A 25444-nucleotide genomic window follows, 5' to 3' on the forward strand; every position below is an offset into this window, starting at 1 on the left:
ATTAACACAATGAAGTGGTTTTGTTCTTCATTTTTATGCTACAATAACGTTAATACAAAAAAGAAGATGGAACTAAAATAAAGTATTATTCGCTACCAAAAAATGAAAATCTTCATTTACAATATCAAAAGATCTTAAAAATGAAGGCAATAATTGGAAGAACGGACACATCTGTTGTGAACACTGGAGTTCAGGAAACAGGGAACACTTAAACTCATGAACAATGTTGTTGTACAACCATCTCAGTAAATTATTCATAAAAATAAATATAATAAATGTTTTATTTAAACGACTTTAAGAACCAACGCCTTGTGATAAACAAAAATTGAACTCGTATAAAAAAAAATTTGATATTGTTAACAGCCTAATTCATCAAGATACTCCTACTATTATTGTGCGTTCATGTCGGAAATCTCTTACTAAAAGAAATATTTCAAAATATTTTCCTAAACTTAAGCGTCGTCCTTCAAAATTGCAGCTAATTTCTATGTTATCTAGTTCATTAAAAAACAATAAATTATTAAAAGAACAACTTGAAGAAGCTAATGTAAAAATCAAGAGACTAGAAAATGAAAATTAAACCTTACAAATAAAAGTAAAATTTCTCCAAAAAATCTAAAAATAAATTACTAATAGAAGTCGAAAGTAACAAAAAAGTATTTTCATTATCAATAAAATTATCATATCATAATATTATAACAGATAATAAACCTTCATCATTTAAATACCTTTGTGATTTATCCATTGAAAAGTTTAATGTTTTGTTTGATGTTACTAGTCCATATTTACATGCTATTGAATATCAAGTTTGTAAAGGCACTGGTAATCGAGCTTTAGATAAATGAACTGAATTATTTTCAGTTTTAACTATTTGACGTCATGCATTACACTTGGGAGTTATGGCACATAGGTAACCAGTTTCCGAAAGCACAGTTAATAGACTTTTTGTTGCATGAATAGTATTTTTAGAAACACTGTTCGATGAAGTTGATCTTCATCCTGATGATAGATATTTATTAAAAAGAATGCCAGAAATATTTGTCAAGACTGGACATGGTCTAACTGATATGATTATAGACTGCACCGAATTTAAATTTCAACAAGCAACTAATTTTGACTTAAACATTCTTATGTTTTCTCATTACAAAAACACACAAACAGGAAAAGCATTGATTGGTATTTCATCTCATGGAAGTGGTCTTTTGTTAAGTGATATTTATCCAGGTTCAATATCAGATGCAATAACAGAAAAAAAAAGATTATTGTTCAATGAAAGGTGTTTATTTAAACCGAGCAGCACAAAAAAAATTTGGATGAGTTTTCACATTGGGATGTTTCAACAAATTTTAATATTGCTTCAACCAGAATTCATGTTGAACGATTTAGAAAGCGCGTTAGAGATTGGTCAATTTTTAACACAGTTTGGCCTATGCAAAGACTAGACTTACTTTCATCAACATGGAAGACTTTGTGTCATATTGTTAATTTAACAATTTAATTTATATATTTGCTAAACACCCACTATATATTACAAGTAAGGTAAATAAAAAGTTTCAAAAAAAATCTCTAGGATCTAGGAATTTTATTCTCAAGAACCTCCTTGAACATTGTTTTTTGTTCTTTTGAGTTCCAGTACTCAACTGCACATTTTAAGATTTTAAGATCCGTTTCAGGAATTATATTTTTTAAACCAGTAATTTTTATTTTTTCTTTGTGTTGCATTAGCTTCTCTATATTTAATTTATAACTATTGCACAGAGCCTTGACGCTATCTACAAAAGGTCGCGGACCTGATTCGTTGTTCAACTGCGACTTAAGAATATCAAATGTCATTTTATTTTTCAACAGGAGAATAAATAAGTTTATCTTATTTTGTTGCGTAATTATAGATATATCTTCAATACAAAATAGGGGATGTATATTATTTTTACTATGTTTTGAAACGTTTAGTAGTGAGTTCAGTGCAATTCTTCCTACTATATCAAGCTTTTGCAATAACATTTCTTCATGGTCGCAAAGCTCAAGACCATACGTTAGTGTTGGAACAGCTAAAGTTTTATATAACTGGACAATAGAGTTTGGGTCAACAAAACGAATTCCAGCTAGAATTAAAGACTGTATTACTGCCCGGAAATGGGATATTCGGTTATCAATGTTTAAACAATTAAGTGAGGCAATTGGTGAATATTTTGTGTCCCATATAGAGCCTAGATGAGTAAGTTTATTGTCTAGTTTTATTTTTTGGTGGTTGAGTGTTATCGTGCGTTTTTTAATTTGATGTTTTCCGGTGACCAAAAACTCGGTTTTGTCAGCATTTAATTTTATGCAATTTTCTTTTGTGTAAATGTTACAGATATTAATTAGCTTTTGTAGGCCAGAGAGGGTGGAACTAAGAAGTATAATGTCATCAGCATATGCTACAACACCCGTGTAGTTTCCATTTATTGATGTTCTTACGACACTTTCATTTTGTAAGGTTTCTAGTAGGTTTTGAGTGTAAAGGTTGTACAAATGAGGCGAGAGAATCGATCCCTGTCTCACTCCTTGCGTTAGATAGAATGGAGATGATTTGCACCCTAGACACAGAAGCACTACTTTCCCTGTATAATGACGATATTGTATTAACAATATACAGTGGTAATTTTTACTATTGTACAGTTTCTCAAAAAGAATGTCCCAGTTGCAGCTGTCGAAAGCTTTTTCAGCATCGGGGGAACAGAGATAAACAGGTGAGTTGTTGTTGTTGAAGTGTTTAATTATTTCACTAATAACAAATTCGGCGTGTAGGGTTGAGCAATTTTTGGTGAAACCGATTTGAAGAGGATGAGCTTCTTTTAGATCTAGACAGATTATTAGGATTATATATTCGATTAGTTTTGTGAAGATTGGAATGATGCTGATACCACGGTAGTTATTTTGATCAGTTAATGATTTTTTATAAGATTTAGCAAGTGGTATTATAAGTGATGTAGACATCGACTTTGGCGTTTGACCATGATTAAGAGAAAATGTGAAGAATTCTTTTAGCCATTCTATTAGGGCTTCACAACGCAAATATTTTAAATGTTCTGCAGAGATTCCAAATGCATCTTTGGTTTTGTTTAATTTTAGGCAAGAGATAGCCGTTCTTATAATTTCATCTGATATTATTACAAAGTCAAATTTTGAACAAGGTGGAACTTGAAAACTCGTCGCGGTATGTGTTATAGATTTAGTGTTCAACCGTTTTTCGAAACTATCGGCGAATTCTCTTGTGATTGACTCCTTGTCTTTTTTATTATTTATTGTAAATAATTTTGAGTTTGCATCAGTCTGTATATTTCTAAAAGAATTCCAGAAGTTTTTTGGATTGGTATTTTTTAACATCTCGATTTTTATGTATTTTTTGTAAAGGTTATAGTTTTGTGCTTTCTTAACAGCGTTTCGGAAATTTTTTCGTGCAATTAGGTATTGGTTAAAAATGTGCGAACTTAAATCTTTTACGAAACCCGTGTCACGCCATTTCTTAAAATAAAATGTAAGAACTTTTTTACTCCTATTTAACTCGGGAGTCCACCAAGATTTCGAATATAATGATTGTTTTTTCTCAGATAAGTGTTGGCTAAGAGCCTCAGATGCACTTTTTGTAATCAAATTATGGATTTTGATAAGTTCTTTATCGTAATTGTTATTTGTAAGGCTAAGACTTTTAATATTATGATTTACGAAATCATTATATAATTATATAAAACGTTGATTATTCCAAGCATAATTTGGAATGCTAATTTTGTCTGTCATTTTGTGAATATTCTCTTTGAGAGATCTTCCGATGAGTTCAATTACAATTGACACTGGCAAATGATCACTCATATTCTGAGGTGAAAAGGGGGCAACAAAACAGTTGTAATACCTAAGAGAAGCGTATTTTGAGATAGCTATGTGATCAATATATGATGCATTTGGTAGTGTATAATGTTGATATGTTATCTTAGGGCCTGAACCTTTAATTACGTCCACTAGTTCAAATTCACTCGATTTTATAAATTCTGATAGAGCCGCGGAGTGATTATTTTTTGTGGGACTTGATCTTTCTAGTAAATCGTATATTTCGAGTGGAAAAGATTGAAAATCACCAAATACAATTACTTCGCCGACACCCTCATAATTATTAACAAGGCCTTTAATTATATCTAACTGATTTATGTATTCATCTAATGATGTTCGATTATTCCGCGATGAAGTTAGATAAATACCAATTATAACAATGCTAGTATTATTTTTAACAAGATTTATAGCAAGAATATGATCATCTTCATATAAAATAATGACATTTTGAAACATATGTTTCCGAACCAAAAACGCATTTCCGCCAAACAGCCGACCTTGCTCGCGTTTATTTGCCTGGTGGAAGTACGAAGAGTGGGTGTTTTTGCAAATATTTTTGATTATTGAATGTTTAAGTTTTGATATCCAATGTTCGCATATAAAAGTAATATCATGGGAAGTTATCAAGGATTCAGTGTATTCAATGTTTGATTTAAGCCCATGACAATTAAAAGTATATAATTTTATGGGAAATTTATTTTTCTTTAATACGCTGTCGGAAGCCATTTTGATTTATAGAAATTTTCCTGGTTGCCGTTGTTTTCCAGATTTTGGGCTAAGTTAGAACTTAAGCGCTTTTTTCGAAATGGTTTGACTATTATATTGTTATCCCATAGAAAAGGGTTAAATACTTTATTTTTTTCTGTGTTATTTATGGTAACTATATACGATCTGTTATACTCGTTTTCTTTATTTAAACATACCGAAAACGGGGTAATTCCTATTTCTGTCTCCATATAGATTTTAAAAAGCTCTTCATTAATATGGTTGCTTATGCCTCCAACAAAAATTTCAAATTTACGAACAATTCTTTCGCCAGTAATTGTTTTGTTTTCCGAACTTTTTGTGCCAAAAACGGCCTCTGACCCCCTATGTTTTTTCATTATGGCAAATTTTGCCTATAATGAATTGACTGACTTTTTCTACTAACTAAAATAAACTTATCATTGCATGTTTTTGGTGATGCTAGAATAATATCCGAATTTAAATTTTTTGTTTTTTCATTGGTACTTGCGGTTGATTTTATTTGAGCTACGACATTTGCATACGTTTTTAATAATTGTGGTTGATTTTTATCGTGTGAAAATGTTTTATCCAAAGTTTGCTGAATTATACTATTTGTAACATCTGGAATAATTTTTTTATTTTCACTATGCGCAAAACAATCGAGTTTTAGTTTCGGCGTTTGACTCGGCTGAAGGATAACGGGGTCCAGTTCCAAATGTTTGTTTGTTATCTTTAATTTTTCAATAAGCTTATTTTGAAAAACTATTTTTTCTTTTAATAGTTGGAGTTCCTCTTTTATTTCTTTAAACTCTTCTTTTCTTTCTTTGTTTTCTTTCTGTATTTCCTTTGAAATATGAATCAGCTCTTTTAATGATAAAATTAGAAATTTATCGTGTGAAGGTTGGTCGGTATTTTTTGTTGAGATGACAACTTTAGTAATTTCTTTGTGAAACTGTTTTTCACATAACGTGATTGAGAATATATAAATATCGTCAAGACATAAATTCGTTTTATACCTTTAACGAAGGTTTTTTTCGACTGGGTTTACTGGGTCTAGTGTTACATTTATCTCGTTAAACTCATCGGTACAAAATGCATCCACTATTTCAGCAAATAGCCGTTCTCGAAGAGTTCGAATTAGATTTTCCGATAATAGATTCATATCTAGTATAATTACATCTTTCGGATGCGAGCATATTTCATCAATATTCTTTAGAAAATTATCTTCAAAGGTATTTATATCACACTTCAGATTATCAAAGATGTCCTCGATTGAACGTGGTGGCATCCTGGCTTTGTAAATAAAAAGAGTATATATTCTTTCATCGATAAAAATCCATTAAAAATTACTTTTTTTTTACAGTTTTCTTTTCTCTTGAAACACGTCTTGCTTGTATAAAAGTTGCGGTCCTATTGGACAATGGATCCTATTGGACCAAATCCTGAAAAATAGTAATTAAACCTATAAATTAAAAAATGTTTCTTTGAAAGTAGTTTGGTAGTTTTTTATTATTGTTATTTATTGCAAGGTACTAAAATTTACCATAGGAAGTTTACGTATTAATTTATTAATATGGGTACATAATGGTTTGATACTTTCGAAGCTTGGAATTCGACTAAGGTTTACCTTTTCTAGAGTTGCAAATAACTCGTATTCTTTTTGTGACCAATATGATATTTGTGTGTTTGAAAAGATACTGTCCATTAAACATTTCACTACATCCCACAAAATGTTTTTTTTCTGGATAAGGAAGTGCTTAGCAGTTTTTGATTCAGGATGATAGGACATAAGAAAGCAGTAGTTTGATTGTGTACATACAATTTGAAGTTGTGTTTGAATAAAATAGGCAGGTGATTTAAATAAGTTTGACAATGGTTCTTTTGAATTTTCTGCTCTGATTTTTATTTCAAGTAACAAGTTTGGAGCTACCAAAGCATCAGAACTTGAACCGTATGTTTCATCTTCTTTTAAAGTAAAGAAACCACATGGTGTAGCATTAGATAAAGACTGGTTTCAAAAAAATAACAATGCTTCTTTTTCAAACTTATGACCACGACGGAAATTTCTAAAGCAGTTATTAAATAAATCACTTTCATTCAGTCCTTCTTCTACAATTTTCCAATAGAATTCAAACTTTTTTTTACCATATACACCTAACAATGCAGGTAGTCGACTTCCAGTTATTTTGTTTTTCCTTATGTTTAGCCATGTGTCTGAGTTTTTCTCAACATTTTTATAATTTGCATATTCACTAGGATTATTAGGGTATATGTTCTGAATGTAAACATTTATTTCTGTTGCATTTTCTTGTGTGTTGCTGAATACAATTGCAAATATGTTGTGAAGATAGATAATTGTTTTCTGTGCTTATTAAAATATTTTTATTATTTATAGTTATTTTAGGAATATCATTTTCTTTAGTAGATTTTGTATTAGTAGAATTTCCAAAAGTACATACTATATTATTTTTAGGAATAGTATAAATTGTTATTTCCGTTACACGATTAATATTATATTTTATTGTGGTTAACTTTTTAGCATCTGGAAAAGCAAGGTTAACATTATAGGTTTGACTTTCTTCAACATAATTATAATCCATCAAGAAACATACAGCCATTTTTGTGAAGCGATAATTAAGGTGGTCAAAAAGTGATGAAGACTTTACACTTGATTTAGATAAAACTTTGTAACAATGCGATTCAAAAGGAATTTTTGTATCTTTTATATTAAATTTCATTTTAAGAATATCCTTTTTTAATTTTTAATTTTCTGGGTCTGCAACAATAATTTTTTCCTCATGTACATTTTTATTTATTTTTTTTGAACCAAAATGTGCTGAAGTAAGTTTAATTTCACGAAGTGGAACCATAGATATTGAACCTTTTTTACTCCGACAATGCCATTTTTGAAGTTGTTCAGTACAAGTAAGGGATAATATTTTTTCTTTTATTTCATAAATGTGCTTTAAAAATAATAACAATGCAAGAACATGGCAATATATCCCACTGACACCAACAGGACATTCACATTAAGCTTTTTGTGGAAAGTTGTTTTTAAATAAAATTACAGCAGGATGAATTTGTTCTCCATAAGATTTTTTTATAAGTCCTCAAACAAACAACGTATCAGGTAAACTAAAATCTGTCAAAGCTTTAACAGTCATAATTTTTCTGCTTGTTAAAATAATATATCCTTTTTGTTGCTGTCCCAAACTGCCTTTTATTTGAAGCATACTTTTTAAACATAGATGACGTTATATAAGAATACAATGAATCGTCACTAGTCCAAGGAGCAGTTAAACGCGGGATATTTGTAGGATCCAAGAAAGTTTTAAATACAAAAATTCTTTCTGCATTTCTTTTTAGTTTTTCAGTTAAGGATGGATACAGTTTCAATTTATTGATTCTGATATGTAACTCATCTAAAGTATCACTTGCTGATAAGCCATGGTCTGTTAGCCATTCTATACAATCTTTTTTTTTAAGATAAGTATCATCCATTGTATTTTATTTTCAAAAAACAGATGTTAAATGTTAGAATTACGGATTCACTTATCCCCTATGAAGATTTCACCAAAATCTCATACGCCGAAACCATCCCTTATGAAAGTCCCTAATTGGCAATGACGGCTACACAACGTCTTGTCATCCAGTTAACCAAGTCCTGACATCGCTTTAGCGGAATTTCGCTCCATGTCTACTTAACTATGTTTCAAAGTGACTCCTTTGTGGTAGGTTTGACAGCAGCAACCACTTCCTTTACGTCAGCCCACAAATTCTCGATTGGGTTAAGATCTGGCGATTGTGCTGGCCTCTCCATAACGTTCACTTTATGCTCCTCAAACCAATTCTTCGCCTTCTTGCTAGTGTGCTTTGGGTCATTGTCCTGTTGGAACACCCAAGACAACGGTATTTCATAGCCTGCATACGACAGCATCACTTTATCCAATATATCAACATAAACGTGTTGGTCCATAGTAGTAGTAATGTGATGAATGGGCCCTACTCCGTAATAAGAAAAGCATGCCCATATCATTATACTACAGCCTCCATGTTTAATAGTTTTGATGGTACATTTTGGCTTGTATTCTGCATTCGGTGATCTTCTGAGATACGCTTTGAGAGCCTTTTCCACTATAAAGCACAATCTTACTTTCGTCTGTCCATAAAACATTCCTCCATTTTTCTAGTGGCCAATTTGAGTGATTTTTAGCAAACGCAAAACGCTTTACAAAATGGCACTTAGGAAAGGAACTTTTCTGGGGCTAGAGGCTTTTAATCCATAAACTCGCAGACAACTCCGAACTTTTTGTACAGTTGCATTGATGTTGAAGTGCTTTTTCAGCTCGGTAGCTTTTTTAAAAGGTTCCTTTTTAGCCTATCGGACTTAGCGATTGGCCAGCAATGTTGAAATAGAACGTTTTCGACCACGTGTTTCAGGCTTTTCTTGAAATTTTATGGCATTTCTTATCATTTTATTGGAACACTCAACTAAACGACCAGCTTCTCTATAAGATTTCCCTGCTGATATCAACTTTCGGATCAGTTTTCGTTTTTCTGCACTACAATGCTTTCCGCGTCCCATTTTTATATGTAAATGTCTCCTACTAATACACACTAACATAAAACGAATAAAATAGCAAAAAAATACCCAACGCTTGCTATTTTCACAATTATTTTTACCGTTATCAGAGATTTTATAACAAAAGAGTGTGTGGTGCTATTTTATATTTCGGTCAGAATTGGCATTTTTGAATATAATCGAGCAACACCAAGCAGTTTTTTTCCCAAAATAATTTGTTTTAGAAAACAAACATGTTAGCTAATATTTAAACAGCAAAGCTATAAAAAAAATTTATTTTAGATGGTGTTTTCTTAACAAAAAGGAAAATACGCTTAGTGGTCCTATATTATTTTTCGCAACTGAATATATATATATATATATATATATATATATATATATATATATATATTTATTTATTTATTTAAAATGAATAAAAACAACTTTTGATGGAACTCTGAGTTTCATGCCCTTCGGCAATCATCAGCCATTGTGTATTTCGTCACTTAAAAAACCGTTTAAAAAAATTACAAATTAAAACCACGGTGGAACGAGTTCTGACGTTACAAAAACAAAACAAAACAAAAACAAAAAGACGTCAAAGGTATATAGTCCCCGGTGTCAAATAAGGATAGTAAAAATTTCTTTGAATGTCGACATTTTGATATTATTTCATATCTTTTATTAAGTAAGTTATTTCCATTATATGATAATATATAAAATTTCTCTTGGAGACAAAGATTACAAAGTTTTGATGCTTGGTTGTAGGGCTTGCATTGTGCTATTATTTTCCATGTAACAACAGGTTTTATATTTTTCGATTTTAGCTTCCATACTTCTTTGGAAAGTTCGGTGTCATTTTTATACCTGGGTGCATTGAAAGATGGTTGGCATACCTTAATTTAAAAGTGGTTTCACTTATACCGAAATAAACTTTGTTTTTGAATTGAGGATCTGCAGAACTTACAGTGGCTTGGTATACGATATTGCTTGAAAGACATTGGTTATTTAACGGACAAATTTTTTTTTCTACGCAGTTACATTTTTTTTGATGATGTTTCATTTTTATCGCTTTGTAAAATTTTGTTGTTATGTGCATTTATTAGAGACTTGACATTAGGCATGCAACTATAGCTAACCTTAATATAGTTTCGATTAAAAATTTTATGAAGTCTGTGTCCTACTGGAAAGTGTTGGTCAATTAAAGCTAAGAAGCTATTTCCAATTTTAGTTTCAACATTTTTGCTAAACCGGGGGTTGTACCATATAATTTTAGATTTGCGATGTCTTTTTTGGTTATTGTTTATTTGCGGTTGGTAGGTGAGTTTTGAATTGTATTCTGATTTACGGAAAGCCTCTTCATACGGAAGAATGGAATTATTGAACACAGTTTCATTTACTGCCATAGTCGATAATCTTAACTCAATATTGCGAGGGATTTCTTTTATTATATTAGGTGGATGGTTTGAATCAGAATGAACATAATTAAGTTGGTTATTAAGTTTACAATATGGTTGATAAGAACTGTCAATCAGGTTCAATGTTACATCAAGGTAATTGACAATTTTAATATTACATTGGATGGAGATAAGTAGGTTGTTACTTTTAAAAATATGCGTAAAATACTTTTTGATTTTTTCTATTTGTTGGCCGCTTCTGTTTTCAAAAATAGCAAGTCCGTCGTCACGATATTAGCCAAAATTATTTTTATCATAATGTTGAGAGAGCTGAAACAATATAAAAACACCGACTAATTCGCAAACTTCAGCTACATCGAATACTCCCATTGTAACATCAAATAATCCGCCTCTTTTCTTTATCCAAGCTTCATCGTTTTTAAAAATTAAAGACTTTCTTGCATGATATATTTATATATGATATAAAGTTGTTAATAAAATATTGCTCTATTATTTAATAATATTGAGCACTCTTAAACGCACAAGAGTATTTGTATTATTATTATTATACCATAGTAATACATTATATATTTTGTATATATATATATATATATATATATATATATATATATATATATATATATATATATATATATATATATATATATATATATTAGGGTTATGATTTTTTTTAACTTTTGTCACAGTTTTAATTGGCCATAGTTTTAAAACCTGAGAAATTGATAGTTAAGGACTAATTTAACGGACGGTTTTTTTGTAATTAAGTTTTTTTTTGTCAACGTTGATTTAACTATGAAACAACGTTAAATAAACAACGTTTAAATCGTAACGTTGTTTTAACGTTGAGACATAGTTGAACAACGTTGCAACAACGCTTCAACCAAATTTCAACGTTGAAGCAACGTAGAGATGTCGGCTGGGATATCCTATAAGACGTATTAAACGTAAGTTTATTTTTATTTGTTCAACCCCAAGCAATGTTGCATAGCTAATGTGACAATGAATAAATGAGTGATATAACTTTACTAAAGTATGTTTATTTAAAACATTTCTTCCTTTGCACAATATTCCTATACTTTTTGAAATTTTACATGATAAGATTTTAATGTGATTCTTTCATGTAAGATTTTTATCTATACAAACACCTAGAAGGAGACCGGGGGTTAGTCGGAACACAGGGTTAGCTGAAACATTGAACTTTTGCACCGACTAACGAGTAGCTTATTATTGCAAACAAGAAACGAAGGTTTCGAGAACTAAAATACATACTATTTTGTTGTTGGATAAAATAAATAGCGAAAATTAAGTTGTTGCTCAAGATTTTAGAGAATTGTACACATGAAAAAAACTTTTTGTGATTTTTGCATTATTAATTATTAATCATGCATTATAAAAGATAATAAAATAGTTTGATAACATCTAAGTATTATTATTTGTGGGCATTCTTTTAATGTGCTTTTTATAGGTATTTGTGCCTGGGATACCTTAGTTAAATCGTTTAAAAATGCACTGGGTAAATGGGGGTTTGTTGATACGTTGTGATTAGGGTTTGTTAGAACGTTTTTGTTTTAAAGTATCAACTTTATTCCTTCTATTACCGCTCATAGATTATTTTTATTATTTTATAATTATCTATACTGGGATACTAAATAAGAGCTTAAATCAAGGATCTTTTTATTTAGCATGTGTTTTCATTTATTTAAATCTTGCTACCGCACGTCGTTGACAGCGGCTTGTTCGTTATTATTTTAAACACGGCGGTTGCCGTTATTATTTAGAACACGTTGGTTGCCGTTGGTTGCGGCTTTTTAATATCAATTGAATTCTTAAAAACAATGGTTTTCAACTCTTTACAAATTTTGTAAAGTTTTGAAAACCAATTTTTTTTTAAATGTTGTGCGTTTAAAACTTATACATTTTAAAAGCTATATACAATTCTAATTTTTCTTGAAAACTATTTGCGGTCATGGCTATTAGAAATTTTGTAAAACTGAAGTAGTGAAAGAGTTATCGACATTAATAAATTATTTTTAGAATGCGTTATTATAAACCAGCAAAAGCTATGACATCACCAGCAAAAAGGTATGACATCACAAGCAAAAGGTATGACATCAAGCCATACGACGCATGCTTCTGTCAAAATAGTAGTAGAAAATGAAGAGAAATTCTGAGGAGTTGCAGCAGACTATGGCATTCCTCATGTGACACTCAGAAGATACTGCTCAAAGTCAAAGCGATGCCAAGCATCTCGACCAGTTTAAATGTGGGTTACCACAACAATAGAAATGTTTTTACTATGGAAGAAGAGAATGCGCTTACGAGGTACATATTAGAGGCATTACGCGTATACTATGGCCTCACCTCTGCAGAAGTGCAAAAGTTTGTTTACAATTACGGGATAAAGACTAAATGCAAAATTCCTCTTTCATGAGAAATGAACGAGCGTGCTGGTGCAGAATGGTTTTCTTCGTTTCTAAAAAGAAAATCAGAGCTTCCAATAAGAACGCCCAAAGCTACATTGTTGAGTTGTGCCACCAGCTTCAACAGATATAGTGTAAATTTATTTTTCAACAATCTGAATTCGGTAATTTGGAATAAACAGATATTTGGAATGTGAATGATCCAGGTTGTACAACCGTACAAAAGCCACAAAAGATTGTTGCCGGAAAGGGAGTGAAGCAAATTGAAGCTGTCACATTGGCCGAGAGAGAAAAATTAGTGACAGTATGTTGTGCTGTCACCACTTCTGGGAATACTATTCCACCAATGCCTACTTTTCCTAGAATAAATTTTTGTGACCACTTTGTTTGTGGTGGTCCAACAGGATGCATTGGAACTGCGAATCCATCCGAATTGATGAATGGACAGAGTTTTTAACTGTTCATGAAGCACTTTTTGACTCATGTACAATGCATCCCACAGCGAGCAGCTTTATTGCTACTTGACAATCATGAATCGCACATTAACCTAGAAGTTTTGGATGTTGCGAAGGCCAATAGAGTTGCTATGTTGTTCTTTCCGCCTCACTGCTCACACAAGCTGCAGCGATTAGACAGATTTGTCTACTTTCCTTTTATAAAATTCTTCAATGCTGGATGTGACACATAGATTAATGCAAATAAAGGCAAATCAATGACTATTTATGACATTCCAATCTGTGTACGCTATGCATTTCCTCAGGCTATGACAATAAAAAACATATGTTCAGGGTTTAAAGTGACCGGAATCTGTCCATTCAAAAGCTGTTATAGTCACTGCTAGGACTTGGCGGTCCGTAACTTTTAAAAGGCACGGACCGCCTAGAACTAGCACGTGACTATGGTGTAGTTTGAAGTTCCTTCTTTAGTTACTATCGGTCAAGAACTTCCTGTCTTCGCTACTGGTAATAATAATAATGATAATAACAATAATTGTGATTTTTTATATAAATTTTGACTTTATTTAGATGTAGAACCAGATAATACTGAGCATATCGGACCATTAACTCCAGGAGTTCCCAAAACTCCACCAGAAAATGTTGCAAAAACCCCAAAAGAAATTTTTGAAGAATTTGAAAGCGGTCGGCCAATATTAGACGTTTCGACACCACAAGTTTAAAAAAAAAGAGATTGCCAGAAACAAAGTAGGAAAAGAATACAGAAAAAATGAAGAAAGAAGATACAGAAAAAACTGCATAAAAAGAGCCAGAAAAGAAAATATTTACAAAAATTATATTAAAAAAAGTCTATTCTGTAAAAGATAAGGTTATCAAAAGAAAACGCAAGACAAAAAACCTAAAAACCGTAAAAAGTCTTCACTAATTTATAATAGCGATCAAGTAGAAGCATGCATATACTGCCGAGAACTGTTTGGTGAGTCCAATCCGGGAGAAAAGTATATATATATATATATATATATATATATATATATATATATATATATATATATATATATATATATATATATATATATATATATATATATATATATATATATATATATATATATATATATATATATATATATATATGTGTGTGTGGGTGTGTATTTATATATAAATATATATATATATGTTAAAGTGCATTTTTTATTATTAAGCATGACGTATTTGCCAATAATAAGTTGAGGCTTGTTAATTGGCAGCTTATGTTTTTTGATAAGAGGACGGAAAAGAACCCATTTAGTTTTATCATTGTTAAGAGATAATATGTTAGTTTTAAACCAGTAAGATATTTTGATTAACTCGATGTTCAGGTAATAAAATGAAGTAGAAATGCTTTTGTGTGATATAAATAAATTAGTGTCATCAGAAAAAGTAATTGTTATTAAATCTGAGACTTTGTATTGGCCGTTAATATAAATCAAGAAAAGAAGAGATCTTATTATGGATCCTTGAGCAACTCCATATATAATATTTAACAAATTTGATGAAAATGTTTCATCGGCGTAAACAAATTGTTTACGATTTGTTGATTAACTTTTCAGTCATTTTAAAACATTTCCTGTTATAAGATATTATTTTGCCTATTATTGTGATGCTTCCTGTGTCACAGTGCTCATGGAACCAAGTTTTGGATCCGACGCATTGAATCCAATCATCTTTTTTTCTTTTGTATTTGTAAAAGAGTCCGCAATCATCACAAAACGTATCTTCGTCATTCTTACTTCTCTTTTTCGATGATTTTCGAGTTTTCTTCAAATTATGTTTCGTGACCATTTTTATTTGACTTGGCCAGGGCATTTATAAGCATCTTTAAGATTAAAACAATAAAATAATGAGGTTATGGAAAAAATAAAAATAACAAAAGTGCATTTAAAAGGAAAGGTTATTCCGTACACACACACACACACACATATATATATATAATATATATATATATATATATATATTTATATATATATATATATATATATATATATATATATATATATATATATATATATATATATATATAATATATATATATATATATATATATATATATATATATATATATATATATATATATATATATATATATATATATATATATATATATATATATATATATATATATACATATATATATATATATATATATATATATATATATATATATATATATATATATATATATATATATATAAGGGTGTCTCAAAAATATGTTATCAATGAAATTTTAATGTGCGGAGTACTACATTTGGCATAATTTTGTCCATAAAAAAAAAAGAAAAAAATTAAGTTTCTAGCTATAGGGAAGGTTATTTTGGTAAATTTACTTTTATTTCAATAAATAAATTTTGATTTTTACCCGACTCAACTTTTTATATTGTTTTGACAAAAGTCTGGCCAACAATAAAAGTTAATGATGCGTGTTTGATAAACAATAAAAATTAATGATGCGTAAATTTAACTTGAGTCAATATATAATTAACCCTTTCCTGACGCGTGACCCGCACCACGGTGCATAAAATCTGTTCCTAAATGACGTGTGAACCGCCTGGCGGTCCATCAATAATTTTAAATTTTCCTGAACATCTATAGGGGTTTGAGAAAACATTAAATATATATCTGAAAAAGGAATAATTTCTTAAGTTGATACTTCAAACCGTTTGTTATTTGCATTTATAGATCGATCAAAAATTAGTTTTGAAAAATGGCTAAAAAGCGAACAAGTTATACTGATATGAATGAGATCCTTGATATTTTGTTTGATGATAGTGATGTAGATAGTGATATTGATATTGATCTTGATAACTCTAGTGATTCTGAAAGTATTTTAGATTATGCAAATGAAGAACTACTACCCTTGTCTGAAGATTTACCAGTTCAAAATTTAGTTTTACTTTCACCATCCACCACAAATACTCCTAAAAATCAAAATTTCTGCAATGATATTTCTTTATCTGAGGAGAGAGCAAATAATGACCTGATTATAGAATCTGAAACTGAAGAAGAAATTTATGAGGAATCATCTAGTGATATAAGTTTAGAATCTGATGGTGAAAAAGAATGTTATGAAACTCAACAACTATCTTATAATGTTTCACAGCCCCAGAAGCGTGTGAGAACCAGAGGTGGAAGTAGAAATGTAAGTGGTTTACATTCTTTTGATCGTGTTGCTTTTGTAGATAGAGGAGCTTGTTATAATCTACAACCTAACCAAGGCCAGATTAGGGTTAGGTTTCCTCGTGTTCGTGGTGGTCGATCACATCAACAGTTCATTAATCGTGTTGTTCCAGATCAAACAGAATTGCAGCTAGAATGGGAGCATGTTGCTGCTGATAATGAGGAAAAATCTAATGACACTTTTCCATTCTTTTCCACTGAAGGTCTAAATGTTAGAATAAGTGGAGACAGTACTCTTGACTTTTTTGAAGCTTACTTAACCAATCCTATTTTAGAACATATTGTTTCTGAAAGTAACCAATACTGCAAAGATTTTTTGAGCAAACACCCTGAAAAGGCCAATAATTCTTACCTTAAGAATTGGAAAGCTGTTACAGTAGTTGAAATGAAAACCTTTTTTGGTCTAATTATATTAATGGGTATTGTACATAAACCAAATTTGAACATGTATTGGTCCACCGATGATCTTTATTGGACTCCAATTTTTTCAAAAACCATGTCTCGAGACCGTTTCAAAGTTATCCTCAAATTTCTTCATTTCAATAACAATAATGATCCCAATCTTAATCTTAATGATCCTAATAGAGATCGATTGCATAAGGTCAGACCATTTGTCAATATGATCAGAGAGCGTTGTCGAAAAGTTTACAGTCCAGGACAACACTTGAGTGTTGATGAATCCCTTGTTCTTTTTAAGGGCAGATTACATTTTCGTCAATATATAAAGACAAAAAGAGCACGATTTGGAATAAAGGTATATGAGTTGACTACAGCTGATGGTATTACACTTGATTTCTTAGTGTATTGTGGTACTGGGATGTATGATGATGACAAAAATTCTACAATGCCTTCAAGCCAACGTATACCAATAGAGCTGATGGGACCATTTCTAAATAAAGGTCATATAGTTTTTACTGATAATTACTATACAAGCCCTTCTCTTGCCAGCTACCTCTTGTCCAAGAGGACTTATATTTGTGGAACTATTCGCGCAAACCGAAAACACTACAGCAAAGAGATATTAAATGATCAACTTGCAAAAGGCACTGCTGTTTTTTACAAAACTCGCAACGAAGACAATAAAATGTTAGCCTGCAAATATCGTGCAACTAAAGACAAATCAGGTAACAAACAAAAAGTTGTTTACATGCTGTCAACATACCACAATCCAGTGATGGTGGAAACAGGAAAATCTGATAAAAATGGTAACATTATACTCAAACCATCAATGGTCAAGTCATACAATGTGCATATGGGTGGTGTTGACCGGGTAGACCAGCAATTACATGGAATTCAGGCTCTTCGAAAATCCTATAAATGGTACAAGAAATTAGCTTTTCGTCTAATTCTTCAATGTGCTTTAAATTCACAAAAGATTTATACACATAGTACTGGCAGGCACATTTCATACTTGGATTTTTTGATTAGTAACATAAAGTTGATATTTTCACTAACCCCTGAGATCCCTCACAACCCTTGTCTTGTTGTTGGAGAGGATTTTGAAAGACTTACTGGCAGGCATTTTCCTTCAATGTTGCCACCAGGCAAGCCAGGCAATGATGATAGGCACCACAAAAGATGTCGTGTTTGTTATGCAAAGGGCAAACTGACCGCCAAAGGACATCCCTTGAAAACTGTTTTTGTTTGTAATTTCTGTCCATCACAACCTGGGTTACATCCTGATGAGTGTTTTCAAATTTATCATACTGTTTTGGACTATTCCTAAAAAGATATTATGTATGTTTATTCATACATAAAATGTTTTCTCAAGCCAAATGTGTATATATTTTATTTGAAGGAAATTTCCAATTTGTTGGTGTCTTTACAAAAAGTTAAATATCTTTTGATTAAATTATCAAACTTGTTTAATTTTTTTTTTGTTTGATCACCACTATAAATGCCTATCTTATTTAATATTAAAAACTATATGTTTATGAATTTATCTGTAAATGTTTTAAGATTAAATTAAGAAATTATATACTTTTGTTTATTCAATATGTTGTTTTTTCAATCGGGTGACTTTTTTTTTTTTTTTTTTCAAATATGAGATTTTTTCAAATAATATTATTCTTTAACAAAAAAAACAAGGTCTAGTTTGTTATATTCTGACAAGTAGTTTTTATTTTATGGCCTTTCAATTGTTCATGATACAAATTCGTTATTTTACGCGCAGTCATATAGAAGTTTTTAACTCAGTCGCGAAAGGGTTAAAGCAGAAATTCTTCTAAAACACAGGTTTGAATTTTTATATAAAACTTATTTAACAGTTTCACTATTTTTTTATTATTAGTTGTTTTCTATAATCCAATACGTCTAATAGGGCAGGTCGGTTTTGGAACTGAAGTTTTGGACTAGTTGAGAAAGATGCCTAGTAATATATTATTATCATTTATAAAAGCTTTTTCAACAAATTTTAATAGTTTTTGTAGCATTTGAATATTCTTGGTGAATATTATTGATATGATTCAAGTTTGAATGTAAATTTTTATAAGTGTTGAGAGAAAATATCTTTAATCATTTCAAAATACAATTGCTTGAGATTAATAATGAAATGGTTATAATGTTTTAAAAATAAAACATTTTTTTATAAAAATAACTAATTTTTTTTATAATTAATATAGGAAATAATGATTTAATAAAAAAAATTTATAATTTTAATATATTTCTACGAAACTTTCTCCTAAAGTTACTTTTAAAAATTAGCGGAAATTTTTGCGCTCGTTCAAAAATAAATAAACAAACTTTTAGATTGATAATTGTTATTAAAGTCGTTATATTTGCTTTAACATATGTTATTTACAATAATATGTTTTAATGAAATGCCTAAAAACCATAAAGTTGTTTTAACACGTGGCAGTTTTGCTAAAAAATTTGGTGGTCAGCCTTCACCTTTAAATGAAGCAGAGCCACCAACCATTCGCCAGATTATTCAATACAGCTATTTCCTTAAAGACATCAACCAAGACTTAAAAGATTATGACATTGCAAAAACTATAGCAATTAATGTGATAAAAATATGGCACACTGTGAATCCAAAGTTACCACTATATGATAATTATTATGTGGTAAAGTTAATAAATAAACTATGCTTCATGAAAGCAAAACAAATTAACCAAAAATCTCTTTCTAAAGTGAAGTGTAATAACCTTGAGAAGAGTTTAGACACTCTTTTTGATATTTCAGCTTGCAAATGTAATCTACTTGTTCGTTCTTGTAATGATAAATTTGTAAAGTGCTTGGAAGACAATTGTCAAACACAACATATAGTTTGCACATGTCCTCTTGACAGAAAGATTGAGATCATTTTAATATTAAAGTCATATATATATATATATATATATATTTATATATATATATATATATATATATATATATATATATATATATATATATATATATATATCTATATATATATATATATATATAAATATGTATATATTATATATATATATATATATATATATATATATATATATATATATATATATATATATATATATATATATATATATATATATATATATATATATATATATATATATATATATATATATATATATATATATATATATATATATATATATATATATATGATAAGTGCTAATATAACATTTTGCAAGAGATGTGTTTGAAAATTTGATTTGTTGCTTGACAAAACATAACAAAACTGCATACTTATCTCAAAATGACCAAATTTTGCACTTATCATAAATTGACGAATGAATAAATGATATAAATTGTGTTTTTATTTTAAAAGATTCATCGTTGTTTTTCTAGGTTCCATTAGAAGATAGAATGTATTTGAAAAATCAGAGAGCAAAAATAGGTCCTAAGGGGTTGTTTCAACTTGGATCCATTGATCGTAAAAGTGTTAATAAGACAAACAAAGTTTCTACTAGAAATAAGAAATGTCAGAAGCAGGTTTTAAATGAAGTTTCTCAACAAAAAAGCAATACGTATACATCATTTGATAACAACATGGAAAGGTTGGATGCAGCAGTAATGAATGATGATGAACACTTGAAAAGTTACAGTAATGAAATAAGTGAAGTATTAAAGGTATATGTTGTCATTTAATGTACTTTTTTTACTGTTATGTACCTTTAATATTTTCATCTTTTTTTGCTTGAATGTTTTTTATAGACTCCTGTTAACTTTGACAATGAACATTGTTACAAACCAATTAGAAATATATCTGGGGCTTACAATTTGTTTAAACCATCAAGATATGCTTTGGAATTAATTAGGGCTAATGTTTCATCAAGTATTGGGGCTAGCCTTGCTAATGCTTTCCTCTTAGATTTGCAGGCTGTGGGCCTACTTTGGCCAAATCTTAAAAATAGATACAGTATTTATTGATAAATCAAAAATTGATAGAGAGAAAACTAGAGTGAAAAGTATAAGTCAAGATAAGCATATGGAAGATATTAATAGCATAATATGTATTGGAGTTGATGGAAAAATTGACAAAGACACTTTATTTTACAGAGAAGTTAAGTATCCAAACGGAAAAATTAATTTAAGAAAAGATAAACAATCAGAGATCTATTTAACTTTTACAGTAGAGTCTGGGTCTGAAATTGGATCATATCTTACTCACAGAGTCATTCCAATTAAAGGTGCTACAGGACTTTTGTTAGGAGATGAAGTTGCTAGTGTCTTAAATGAATTTAAGATTGCTCATTCTCTAAAAGCTATCCTCCTTGATAATACTGCTACTAACACTGGTTTGAAAAGTGGGCTTGTAATAGCTGTAGAAAAAAAAAAAAAATCAGCATATTGCACATTATTGGCTGTTCACTTCACCAAAATGAACTTCCCTTTCGAGCTATTTTTAACCATCTTGATGGAGGCACCAAAAGCCCTAATCTTTTTAGTGGTCCAATTGGAAAACTTTGTGAAAATAACTATCAAGATCTCCCTCAAGTTGACTTCATAAAAATTAGTGGCCATCTAGATAACATACATTTTCATGAAAAGACGTTAAAAGATTTGAGTTGTGATCAAAGACTTCTTCTAGAATATGTTCTTGGAGTTTCAAAGGGAAATGTTGATCATAAATATGCAAAGTGGAAAATTGGACCATTAAATCATTCAAGATGGTTAACTTTGGCAATTCGATTATTGTGTATTTGGACAAGAGGCACATATCTACCAGAAATGCAAGATAAGCTTCAACAAGTTATAAAATTTATTGTGCAAGTGTATGCAGTTAGCTGGTTTGAAATAAAATTGGATAATAAGTTTCACAATCAGCAGTTATACATTTTTAATATGATTAAAAGAATCAAAGAACAGTCTAAGGAAATCAAAACTATCGCATTAAAAAACTTGCAACACAATGCTTTTGCTTTGCTGCCTGAAAATCTATTGTACTCCATGATGAAATCTGATGAATATAAAGTCAGAGAAGCTGCGACCAGAAAAATTTTAAGTATCAGGTAAACATAATATTATTAAGTAGTTCATTAGGAATTTAATGTTTTACTCTAAGGTGACAAATGGAAAGAGTCTTAATAACCGGTTGAGCATTTTTGGAAAAATTAAATTGTAAACCCTTGAAAATTTTTATCAGCAAGCAGAAAAAACAAGTTCTAAATTACTAAATGCGCAATTTCGGATGGGTAAAATTTCAAAACTGATAATGCGCCGGAACTTTAATTTGACACCTTGGTCTAAAAATATAACAAAAAATTAATTTATTAAATTTTGTTTTTAAAAAAAACTTAAAGAAGATCAAAAAAAGATTTTTATTTTTAGAATTTAAATTTAATTCATTTAGAAATATGACGGTGCATACAACAAGATTAAACAAAATCACTGCAATAAATACTGATGCATATCATTGGTCGGATTTAGTAGACCTTTCTCAAACAGGCATTTGTGAACCAGCTCTCACTGAACAAATTTTATCTCAGCATTTACAAGAATCATTGCTTAATGGAACGAAGTTTGAGTTACCGGTATTGCCTTCTCATACTCAGAGTGTTGAGAGAGCTGTGAAAATGACATCTGAAGCTTGCCATACAGTGTATGGAATAGAAGCAAGGCATAAACATATCATTGCAAAAAAATTAGGTCGTCAAAGGAGACCTAATTTTTCTTCAAAGGGTTCATATTGTCAAAAGTATGATGACGTTGTGATCTAAATAAACTGTATTTTAACAACAAATAAAACTTTTTTCTTGAAGCTTGTTTTTTTTGTTGTTGTTTTTTTAATAAGAAATATTTAAAAAAGAAAAACAACAAAATTAAAATTGAATCTTGTTTTTGTTGCATTAGCTTCTATAATTATCTGCTGTTTTTAAATATTTTTTTATTAACCCCCTCATATCGGCTTTTATATTAAAACTAAATTTTATTTCCTCAAAAATTGGCTATCAAAAAAACCTTTATTTTTTGTTTTTACTTATTATCACGTTAGTTTGCAACTTTCTCAACATGTCCAATGTTAAAACCTAAAAAAAAGTTAAAAATCGACCTGCCCTAACGTCTAATGCGATTTTTTTATATAAAGTAAATTTTAGAAAATGTCTCTGCAGAGACATTTTTTAACGCATCACCAATATCTGTTCTCAGTAAATTAGCGTGATAATTTATGTCAAAGCTACATGGAAGTGGAGACAATTTCTCTATTTGTAGGAAGTCTATTAGGGGCAAAAACAGAGTTTTGCCCCTAATAGACTTCCGACAAATAGAAAAATGCTCAGAAGGTATTTCTGGTTTAATCTCAAAAACACAATAGGTAAATCTGTAATTAATTAAAAAAAACATAACATTTTTTACATGTTTAATGTTAACTTTTTTATGTTTTTTTATTTTATTTTTTTGCACCACACAGATCAACATCAAAATAAACATAAAGTTCAGATTATCGGATTGTGTACTGACACAACATCCACTGGCAAAAATAAAGGTACCCTAAACATTACTATTTTTTAAACCCTTAAAATGTTCAATTCTCTGGTTAATGTGCAGACATCATCATCTATGAAAGACACGTGGTTCATGTGATAAAAGAAATTTTTGGTCCAACAGGTAGTCCTAGCAAAAAACTTTACGTAATTCTCCAAAAACTATGGCCGCAGGTTTATGAAGCTGTAAACAAATTTGAGAGAGTTGTAAAGTTTGACTGGTCCTAAGATGCTTTTAGGCCCGTCTCATTACTGTTCAAACTTGCCTTGGATACTCAAGAGTTCTATATCACAGCTCTTCATAAGAATACTTTCCAGAGAGGTGATTACAAGTATCTTTGTGAGCTTCTGGCATTTTTTCTAGGAGCTGAGTTATTGAACTTTTCATTTAAATAGCCTGGAGCTTATTATGAAGCAAGATTTATGACTGATGGTTTTATTGGTTATTCAGATGACTCAAACTTACCACCCGGCTAATTCCGAGACAGTTAGAAAAAATAAATGAAACAAGTTGAAAGCTGCGACCAAGCACCTTTCAGATCAAACTAGACTCTTCTTTCTAAAAAGCCCGAATGCTTATTAGGCACCTGATGATTTAATGGCGTTCAATAATACTTTTCAGCTACAAACAATATACAAGTTTAAAGAGTTTGCAGCAATAAAAAGGGCTTTTACGAACAGAGTCTTATACGTCGTACTTGGTATCTGTCTCCGCAACAAGTAATTTTTGCTTTTGCTGATAACAATCTAAAAACCAAAATTAAGACCAACATGTTAAACAAGCTGCATTCTTATGATATCCTGGAGTTAAAAGGTCTGATTAAAAAGAGACCTGAAACTAAGAAATCAAAATTAGACGACTTTGTCTGCAAACAATCCTTTTGTTCTACTAGAGATCTCCAAGAAGGAACTTCTGCTATAGAAATAAAAAGGTATCAAAGCATGTGAAAATGAGAAAGTTTCCCAGTCTTTTACTTACTTATCTAAGCGTGTAAGAACACTTGCAGTTGTAAATGACCGTGCAGAACGCCACATTAAATTAATTAAAGATTTCATTTAGAGAACACACAATAAAGACAGGCTTAAGGCTAATCTCCGGGTTTTTTGTTCAATAACATGAAATATAAATGGGATTTAAAGTTGTTATTAATAATAATGGTTGTTGATGTATAAGTAGTACTTTTTCTGAATTATGTATTTGTAATTTAGGTAGTTCAGAGGAATCGGAAAAAGATCTAAAAATTATTTACAAAAAAACGCTACAAAAAAAGATCTAAAAATTATTTAGTTTATCATTTATTTGTATAAATAATATTGGTGTATGTTATATTACAATAATAATATAAATTATTAGAGTATAATACTATTTTGGTTTAAAGTAAATATTAAATCTCTAAATTTATTTTTTTATTTACTACAATAAAGGTAAATGATCAATTTAAGGTTGAAACCACGACATTTCAAAGACGGATACAGTATTTTTTGATGTTTGAGGTAAGTGATTTTTTGATGTTTGAGATAAATAAATAACCTCTTCAAACTGAGGGGTTCGAATCGTGAGTCAAACTTTATATTGTCATAATTATAAAACTAAAAGATTATTGCGTGAATTTTGAATCTCATCGATGAATATAAATTTAGCTAAGAATAGTAAAAAAATAATGTATCAGCATGTTGCTCAAACGTTTGAAGCAGATGCAGCCAAAACTTTAGAGTATTTTTGTGCCCAGGTTCCAATCATTGGAGTTTTTAGCATCCTTATTTGACATAAGTATAAACTTAAATGTTTGGAGTTTGCTGTATGTCTGGATGTTACAGTTGAATCTCGATATCTAGACTACTTGATATCTCGAACTTTTGTGTATTTTGAGCA

This window comes from Hydra vulgaris, chromosome 07 (genome assembly GCF_038396675.1).
Source record: "Hydra vulgaris chromosome 07, alternate assembly HydraT2T_AEP".
NCBI classification, from domain to species: Eukaryota; Metazoa; Cnidaria; class Hydrozoa; order Anthoathecata; family Hydridae; genus Hydra; species Hydra vulgaris.